This window comes from Limulus polyphemus, unplaced genomic scaffold, assembly GCF_000517525.1.
Source record: "Limulus polyphemus unplaced genomic scaffold, Limulus_polyphemus-2.1.2 Scaffold8111, whole genome shotgun sequence".
In the NCBI taxonomy this organism is placed as follows: domain Eukaryota; kingdom Metazoa; phylum Arthropoda; class Merostomata; order Xiphosura; family Limulidae; genus Limulus; species Limulus polyphemus.
Genome location: NW_013673721.1, coordinates 24,036 through 33,151, shown reverse-complemented (window position 1 = coordinate 33,151; position 9,116 = coordinate 24,036). Strand labels below are relative to the sequence as shown.

The following is a 9,116-nucleotide window of genomic DNA, read 5'->3' as shown; positions in this document are numbered from 1 at the left end:
TATGAACAATATGAACTACTGTATGACCTACTGTTGCCACAGGCATTACCAGAATAACAAAAATATGAACTACTGTATGACATACTGTTGCCACAGGATTTACCAGAATATGAACAATATGAACTACTGTATGACCTACTGTTGCCACAGGCATTACCAGAATAACAAAAATATGAACTACTGTATGACATACTGTTGCCACAGGATTTACCAGAATATGAACAATATGAACTACTGTATTACCTACTGTTATCACAGGAGTTACCAGAATATCAACAATATGAACTACTGTATTACCTACTGTTATCACAGGAGGAACCAGAATATCAACAATATGAACAACTGCATTACTTACTGTTGCTGTAGAAGTTACTAGAAAATCAACAATATGAACTACTGTATTACTTACTGTTGTCAAAGTAGTTACTAGAAAAAGAACAATATGAGCTACTGTATTACTTTCTGTCGTCAAAGTAGTTATTAGAAAAAGAACAATATGAGCTACTGTATTACTTACTGTTGTCAAAGTAGTTACTAGAAAAAGAACAATATGAACTACTGTATTAGTTATTGTTGTCAAAGTAGTTACTAGAAAAGAACAATATGAACTACTGTATTAGTTATTGTTGTCAAAGTAGTTAATAGAAAAAGAACAATATGAACTACTGTATTAGTTATTGTTGTCAAAGTAGTTATTAGAAAAAGAACAATATGAGCTACTGTATTACTTACTGTTGTCAAAGTAGTTACTAGAAAAAGAACAATATGAACTACTGTATTAGTTATTGTTGTCAAAGTAGTTACTAGAAAAAGAACAATATGAACTACTGTATTAGTTATTGTTGTCAAAGTAGTTAATAGAAAAAGAACAATATTACTTATTGTTATTTTACAAACTAAAAGATAAGGAAAAATACACACTAGTTTGTTTTTTTATAGTTTATGTACAAACCTACACAACATGATATCTGTGCTCTGCCCACCACATGTATTGAAACCCAGTTTGTAGTGTTTTAAGCCTGCAGACATACTGCTATGCCACTGGAAAGCCTGCACTAGTGAAATACTTTTATTACAATACAATAAGAATCTTAAAATAAAGAATACATCCAAACACAACAGAAATATGCAGTGCCAGGATATTCTACAATAGTTATGAGATATGTTGGAACTTTCCCAAAAATAAAACTACACTAATTACCATAATATTTTGCAAGAGATCACCAAAAACAAAGAATCAAAGAACAAATTACAGTGACATAATATTTAGTCATTATGATTCACATCAGTAATTCAATAATAAGAATTCAAGAAAAACAACTGTATAAAATATTATTATACTTACTGTTATAGAAGTGGTTGTCAAAAGCCCCCAGGCAAAGTATTCCAGAAAAATAACTACCACAACATGATAAACACTTGGTATTCCAATTCCTGAGTTCTAAAATAAATTCAATAAAGCAAAGTAAACTTTAATACTGAACAGGATAAATATGTTAATAAATAGAGAAGTGTGCTCATTCTTATATCGCTAAATACATTGATTGGTTGCATAAAAGCCCTTACTTATACAAAATGACAACACTGTCTTCTGTATTTGTTGACTGGTTGGTAAACTACTGATTTTATCAAATTCACAGTGACATATTTGATTGGTTTACCAAAGATCTTACATGCATGGAGAATATGACCATTTATCTGCTTATCATCCATCAATTTTGTAAAACATATGTTATGATTTTCCTATACTGAAAATATATTTCCGATAGGTACTTACCTTCTATCACAAGATTAACTATTCTCATTCAGTGCTGCTCTCTATGTGCAAACTTTTTCTTTATGCATGCCACAAGCCTCCCCCCCCCCTGTTAGAATTACTATATTCCAATATGTATCTCACATAAATCATCATGCATCATCTCTGAACCAATGGTAGCATATGTTCACGTGATGCATGTGACTCCCTCTACACTCCTCTACTGAACCTTCACTTCAAAGTTTGGCAGATGACGGAAGCACCGGAAGTGAGTGGGGAGGAAAGTGAGAGCGGAGGGAAGTACCTATCTGAAATACATCATCAGTATAGGAAAATTATAACTTCCAATATGATACTTCCCTCCGCTCACAAGATTAGCTAGAATCCCATACTGAGAGGAAGATGGAGCAGTCTGAGGGTATGAAAGAAGTACCTTTGAAATTGTCCAAAGGTTACCCCTGACAATGAGAGAGATAGATCCAAAGATCAGAAGAGAGAATCTGCACCACTTATGAGCCAGGTATACTCGTCTCCCATGTGTGAAATGTGTAAGACGTAATTGCAGAAATGGATAGGTGTAGAGTGGCTAGGGTGTGGCGGACCATTCTTGGTAAGTCAACTACATCCAAAATCACCTTGTGGGGTATCAACATCTACACGAGGGTAGGATGAGGTCTCCCAGTTGAAGGAGTGAACTGCAATTTCAATGACTCAACTCCAGTGTTTATGTAAATGGTATCAGGAGGCCACATCATCCCATAAGGTGATAGCTCAACTCCCATGTGTGAGTAAATGGTATCAGGAGGCCATGCCATCCAGTAAGGTGATGGCTCAACTCCAGTGTTTGTGTAAATGGAATCAGGAGGCCACATCATCCCATAAGGTGACAGTTCAACTCCTGTGTTTGTGGAACTGGTATCAGGAGGCCATGTCATTCGATAAGGTGTTGGCTCAACTCCAATGTTTGTGTAAATGGTGTCAGGAAACCACGTACGCAGTAAGGTGACAGCTCGACTCCAATGGTTGTGTAAATAGTGTCAGGAAACCACGTACGCAGTAAGGCGACAGCTCGACTCCAATGGTTGTGTAAATTGTATCAGGAGGCCACATCTCATCTACACCAACAGAACACCACTGCCCTACTCTCGACTGAATGTTTCTAGCCCTTTCTTTTTGGAACTCATTCAGAAAGATGCCTCCATAGTTAACCACTCCAGCAGTTTAGAACTGGAAAGTGGTAAGGATTTTCATACTCCACTCGAGGAAAGGAGGGTGACAATGTGGTGGAGAGTCCAGAAGAATGTCACCACTAGAGATAGTGCAATGGGTGACCACTAAACCTTATTTTGAAAAGCAGATCATACCGAGTTGTTCACCCATGGTATGGCAGTGATGGACAGCAATCCCCTTCTGCTTTATCCATGCAGTCCATGGATGTTAAGGTCGGAGATTGGCATTTTTATGAAGCAAAATATTGTGAGGGTATTCACCGTCAAGTGATCTTGTGAAACACCCCATCTTGACAGTGAGCGTGTGAAGCCATGGAAAATAAAGCACGAGTCAACATGACTGTACAGTGCAGATTTAGAGTTAAAGAATAACTGGTCAGGCACCACTTGCAAAAGAGCAGTATCCATGTGATAAAAAGAAATAAAGGCCCCTGAAAGAAAGAAAGTATGATTAAAACTTACCAGTTAAAGTTGCACCATAGTCTGGAGAATGGCCACAGGTGGTAGACGAAACCCTGATGAAAAGGAAAATTCAACATGATGAAGATAGTGTGAGATGAACATACTGGGAGTGGTACACATGCTACATTGTAAAATCTCCTCCATCATACAATGAAGACGAGGAGCAAGGGAAAAAGTAAGATGTCAGGTCTTATGGAAGGAAACTTGGAACAAGATACAGGAAGAAGAAGGTAGAGAAGAGTAGGCCAATTGAATCAAAAGACAGACCCAATTAGTAAGGATAGAAGGTGAAAGACAACAAAGGGAGGAGGAGTGCCATGGGATAAAAAGTTGGTTGTGCATACCCCGAAAGGGAGTGTATCGAGAGAGCATCATTTGGGGTGACAAGACACCCGTTACAATATATTTATTTAAAAACCCAGGGTGTGCAGTCATGAATTGGTACCAACTTGAGGAAATTTACAAGTAAATCAAGGAATAAAGATACTCAGTACAATTCTACACATAAAGATATATACTTTATTAACATGAAGGTATGAAAGCTTATAATTCATTAACGATAAACATTGATTAACATAAAGGTTTATACTTTCAGTAACATTTATTAGTTCCATAATGTTCTAACCTTAACACCTTATCAACATTACTTAGTTAACCTTAACAACTGTTACATTATACATCATATTTCCTCCTGGCAATATTATTAGTTAAGGGAGAGTAGAAATTAAAACTTATATGGAGTTAGTGTAGTGCAAGTCTTGCACATACAGATAAACTGAGAGAACTGGAAAACCTGGAATCTTCTGGAGCAACCTTGAGGCTGGGAGGAACCCTGATGTCAAGGAGAACCTCACTTTTGGTCCATAGACATCACTTTTAAATGGTTTTTCAGCATAATCTATTCAAACTCATGGGGGTAGACTTCAAGGTGATTGGTCCAGCAATTAGAGTGGATTTGTTTCACTTTGGTGACCCAGAAGTGGACATCAAATGATGTAAAGGGTGATGGGAAGGGTTACCTGTGTATACAATTTCTCATCTTGTCTGTCTTGAATAAGCATCTTTCTGACCAGATTACAATTGTTGATACATTCACATCCATGAACACATTTATTTAGACTTACACAACCATCTGGTTAGAATCACCTTATGGGAGAATCCTCTCATTTCTCACTGATATACAGGTGATGTTTAAATCAATGTGAGTTGTTCTTGACAGGTCTGTTCAATGTTTGCCCTTCGTTAGCATTTCACAACTAAAATTTTGTAACACATCCACAAGTCTATAGCTTAGCTCATAAGAAAGCTTAGTTGAAGCATGTGTATATTTTAAAGTGGCAGTTTAGCTCATGAGAAAGCTTAGTTGAAACATTTGTTTAATATTTCACAACATGGACATAAGTTTGTAGTAAGCCCGTGAGAAAGTGTAGTTGAAGCATTTATTTATTTTAAGGCACTTCAGGAACAGTACGTGCCACATAACAATGAAGGACCCTGACCAGACAAAGAAGCCTATCTGGATCCGGTCTAGGGTAAAAATGGGATATAGAAGGAAGATAAATAGTAGAAAAGGATGAACAACCCTCCTGAGCTGCTGAGGTCGTAGGGAGATAGGAACGATTGGAATAAAAGAAGGTGATAGGTAGAGTGATAAAGGGTACATGAAACATCAATGGCATACAAAATCTGACCTTCGACATCCGCAGGCTAAAAGAAGGAGGAAATATGTTTTAAGGGACAGATGAAACAAGGAACACAAGGAAAGTGGTTCAAACCACATTAATGTCTTAATCTGGAAAGACTGGATGTCTGGGAGGACAACGTATCTGGAAGGAACACATGAGCATGGTAAGAACAGGGAAAATATAAACCTTACAGTATTGGGAAAAATGGAAACTATGGGATAGGGCTGCCCAATATCCAGGAAGCAAGGAGACCAAAGGCCCACAGTCACATGAGCCACAGAAGGCTTGTCAGCAGGAAACCCCCTGTTAGCAGACCAACAGTGGAATACTTCCACTTGCATTGGCATACTTCCACAGAAGATGGCTGTATAGAATGAGCTAACAAGGTGGGGACCCAACCTGCGAAACTGGATCGTCTCACCAAGGACCAGACAAAAGTCAGGTGTAAAGATGCAGGACATGGAGATTGGGATGTAGAATGTGGGATCGAGGTTGATGAAGAAGGAAGGGAGAAAGTGTAAGAGGGACAGCTTCTGTTAGGAGCAGATGTTGTAGCCTTGAAAACCAAGGTTGAGCTGGCTAATAGGGAGCAATCAGGCCCAGACAAGGAGTGAAGTGAACAAGAGAAATCACCCAATGAAGTAATCAGATGGGAGGGTACACATAAAGATATTTGTGTGACCATTCCTGGCTAAATTCATCAACTGCCAAAGCCTGTGGATGTGATACAGGTGATCAAAAAAGAGGCAGCTTGGTATTGAGGCCAATGGCAAATGCATCAAATTGTGGAAAATCCCACCAATGGCAAAGATCCCTGAAACAAGTGAATCTAATGCCTACTCCATTGGATATATTTGGTCGGGTGGCGACAGACAATCTGCAATGAGATTGAAAGCACCTGGCAAATGACATGAAATAAGGAGAATGTGATATGCGTGGGTCCAGTATAATAGATCCAATGTCCAAAAACACAGATATCCTTGGTGGTTGATATGGGCCACCACCATAGAATTGTTCAAATTAACCATCACCATACAATGATGGGCAAGAAGAAGGAAGTGATGTAATAGCCAACGTACTACTAGAAGTTTGAGAATGCTGATATGCAAGATGGCTTTGTCCACAGATCAATGGCCTGAAGTTTCCTGGTGACTGACCCATGCCCCCATCACTGAAAGGATGTATCCGTGAAAAGATGTAGATCGAGATGCGGGGGAGGAATCAGCATGCCCTCCGATGTATGTGCTTTGTCCAGCCAACAATGCAGATCATCTCGCAGGGAAATGGGGTGGAAAGAGGATCCTGAGCAAGGTTCCATCATTCATGAAGTGCCCACTGAAGGGATCTCATATAGGCACAACCTAAAGGGATCAATGCAGTCATGGAGGACCACATCATCATGCCCTTTACTGGTACATCAAAGCTCTTTTGATTCATTAATCAAAGCTCCAGAGTTCGTTATAAAAGTACTATAGCATAGTAAAGTATGATAGAACATGATTTTCTATAACAGAAGAATGTTGTAGGTTAAACCATCAAAGACCTCATAGCACAACCTCAAAATGTGTGTGGCCACTGTTCTGTCCATTCCTATTTTGTGTTTTACTTTGAACTTTGATCCAATTATAGACTTGAACTGAGTTTTATCAGTAGCTAATCCTTTAAGTATTCAAAAATTTACAAATTCCAAAAATCAGCTGTTTCAATCCTATTATTTTGGCCAATTCTTTGCCAGTCAGATAACTATAATGTTTCCTATAAGCAAAATATGACTATTGGAGCTTCCTGTCTCACTTCCAACATCAAACACCCCTATTATGATGATGTCATGCATTTTGCCTGGGTGACATAATTTGATTACATACACGTATCTGTACTTGGTTGCTGAAACAATGTTCATAACATATAAATTTAGCTATATACACCTTTCATTTAGTTTGAATAATTACCAAGTTATAAACTCACAGAAGTAGGAATTGGCATAACAATGGCCACACCCACTTTGAGGTTGTACCATGTCAAAAACCACTAAGTGTTGTAATATTATCCTGCCTATTCCTACTTTGTTTCCCTAATTTTTGATGCTCCCATTTCCACTTCCTAATTTTTTATTGAACAATTTTTACACTAGTTTCACAGCTGTTTCTGCTACTACATCTTGTGATTCATTGACCAAAGACCGTTAGTACTGGTTATTTGGTTAATGTGCTACTACATCAAATGATTCATTGACCAAAGACTATTAGTACTAGTTATTTGGTTAATGTGCTACTACATTTTCTAATTCATTGACCAAAGACCATTAGTACTAGTTATTTGGTTAATGTGCTACTACATTTTGTAATTCATTGACCAAAGACCATTAGTACTAGTTACTTGGTTAATGTGCTACTACATCAAATGATTCATTGACCAAAGACTGCTAGTACTAGTTATTTAGTTAATGTGATAGTACATCATATGATTCATTGACCAAAGACTGCTAGTACTAGTTATTTAGTTAATGTGCTACTATATCATATGATTCATTGACCAAAGACTGCTAGTACTAGTTATTTGGTTAATGTGCTACTACATCATATGATTCATTGACCAAAGACTGCTAGTACTAGTTATTTACTTAATGTGCTACTACATCATATGATTCATTAACCAAAGACCATTAGTACAAGTTATTTCTTTAATGTGCTACTACATCATATGATTCATTGACCAAAGACTGCTAGTACTAGTTATTTAGTTAATGTGCCACTACATCATATGATTCATTGACTAAAGACCATTAGTACTAGTTATTTAGTTAATGTGCCACTACATCATATGATTCATTGACTAAAGACCATTAGTACTAGTTATTTAGTTAATGTGCCACTACATCATATGATTCATTTACCAAAGACCATTAGTACTAGTTATTTAGTTAATGTGCTACTACATCATATAATTCATTGACCAAAGACTGTTAGTACTAGTTATTTGGTTAATGTGCTACTACATCATATGATTCATTGACCAAATTTCTTCAATAACAATTAGTGTTGACTCAGCAAAACTTGTGAAAGTGTATTTTGTGTCATCTGGTGTTAACTACATATTTACACATGGTATTAAATATATACATAAATATATATAGTGTATTTAATGGAAAAATGGTTATCAACTCCTAACCCTACACACTGTTGTTGGTGTCCCATTAAATCACTTCCAAGTGTTAACAAATAAGCATATTGCATATTTATAGGCTGAATGACTTTTTGAAACTTGTAAAGTATGTCTTGTATTGGCTGGTTGAACAAAGTTAATAAAATTGACTGATAAAAGCTTTTGAGTATTGAAAGAGTTAATCTGAACAGTCTTTTACATGGTTAGTCAAACAAAACCACTATCAAACACAGTAGTCATCACAGCATGTTACATGTGCAAAATATATATAGCTAACACTGCTAAGGTATATGTACGACTTACAATAAAGTCATATTTCATAATTTTGTTTGTGCTTCGATTGAGAATATCAAAGACTTTCCATGACCTTAGCATCTAATCCAACAGGATGTCTGGTGACCTCTGATGTTAGAGTGCTACATTCCCTCCATTCATATAAATTCTTTATTTTTCACTTCAGGTCGTCTCCTGAAAGTAACCAACAGATATTATACTGTAAAGTAAGGAATTAGAAATTAGTGCTTCATATAACACAATAAAAGGATGTATGAGTATTTGAAAATAGTGTTATATCTTAAAATGTTAATACTAGAATGGAGCCCATACATGTTTTTATTTAAATGCTTGTAATAATACCTATAATGAAAGAAGCAATGAAACCACATAATTTTCCTACTTATTTACTGTTTATAATTTTATACTGAACCACAACAGTCAATCTTGATTTTCCTACTTATTCACTTACTTGCATAGAACCACAACAGTCAATCTTGATTTTCCTACTTATTCACTTACTTGCATAGAACCACAACAGTCAACCTT

The 9,116-nt window shown here is 36.7% G+C and overlaps 1 long non-coding RNA gene across 3 annotated transcripts in view; it reads right to left on the bottom strand.

The window, feature by feature from the left end:
• Positions 1-1,351: 1,351 nt before the first annotated feature.
• The window catches only part of LOC111083075, an 11,455-nt gene continuing 3,690 nt past the window's right edge, over positions 1,352-9,116 (bottom strand). For 2 of the 3 annotated variants that reach the window (XR_002608777.1, XR_002608779.1), the window contains exons 2-3: positions 8,598-8,762; positions 1,352-1,441 (exon numbers count right to left, since the gene is read on the bottom strand). This is a non-coding gene — a long non-coding RNA (uncharacterized LOC111083075). Of the gene's footprint in view, positions 1,442-8,597; positions 8,763-9,077; positions 9,092-9,116 lie in introns of those variants that run through there. The other variant, XR_002608778.1, reaches the window with a different exon arrangement.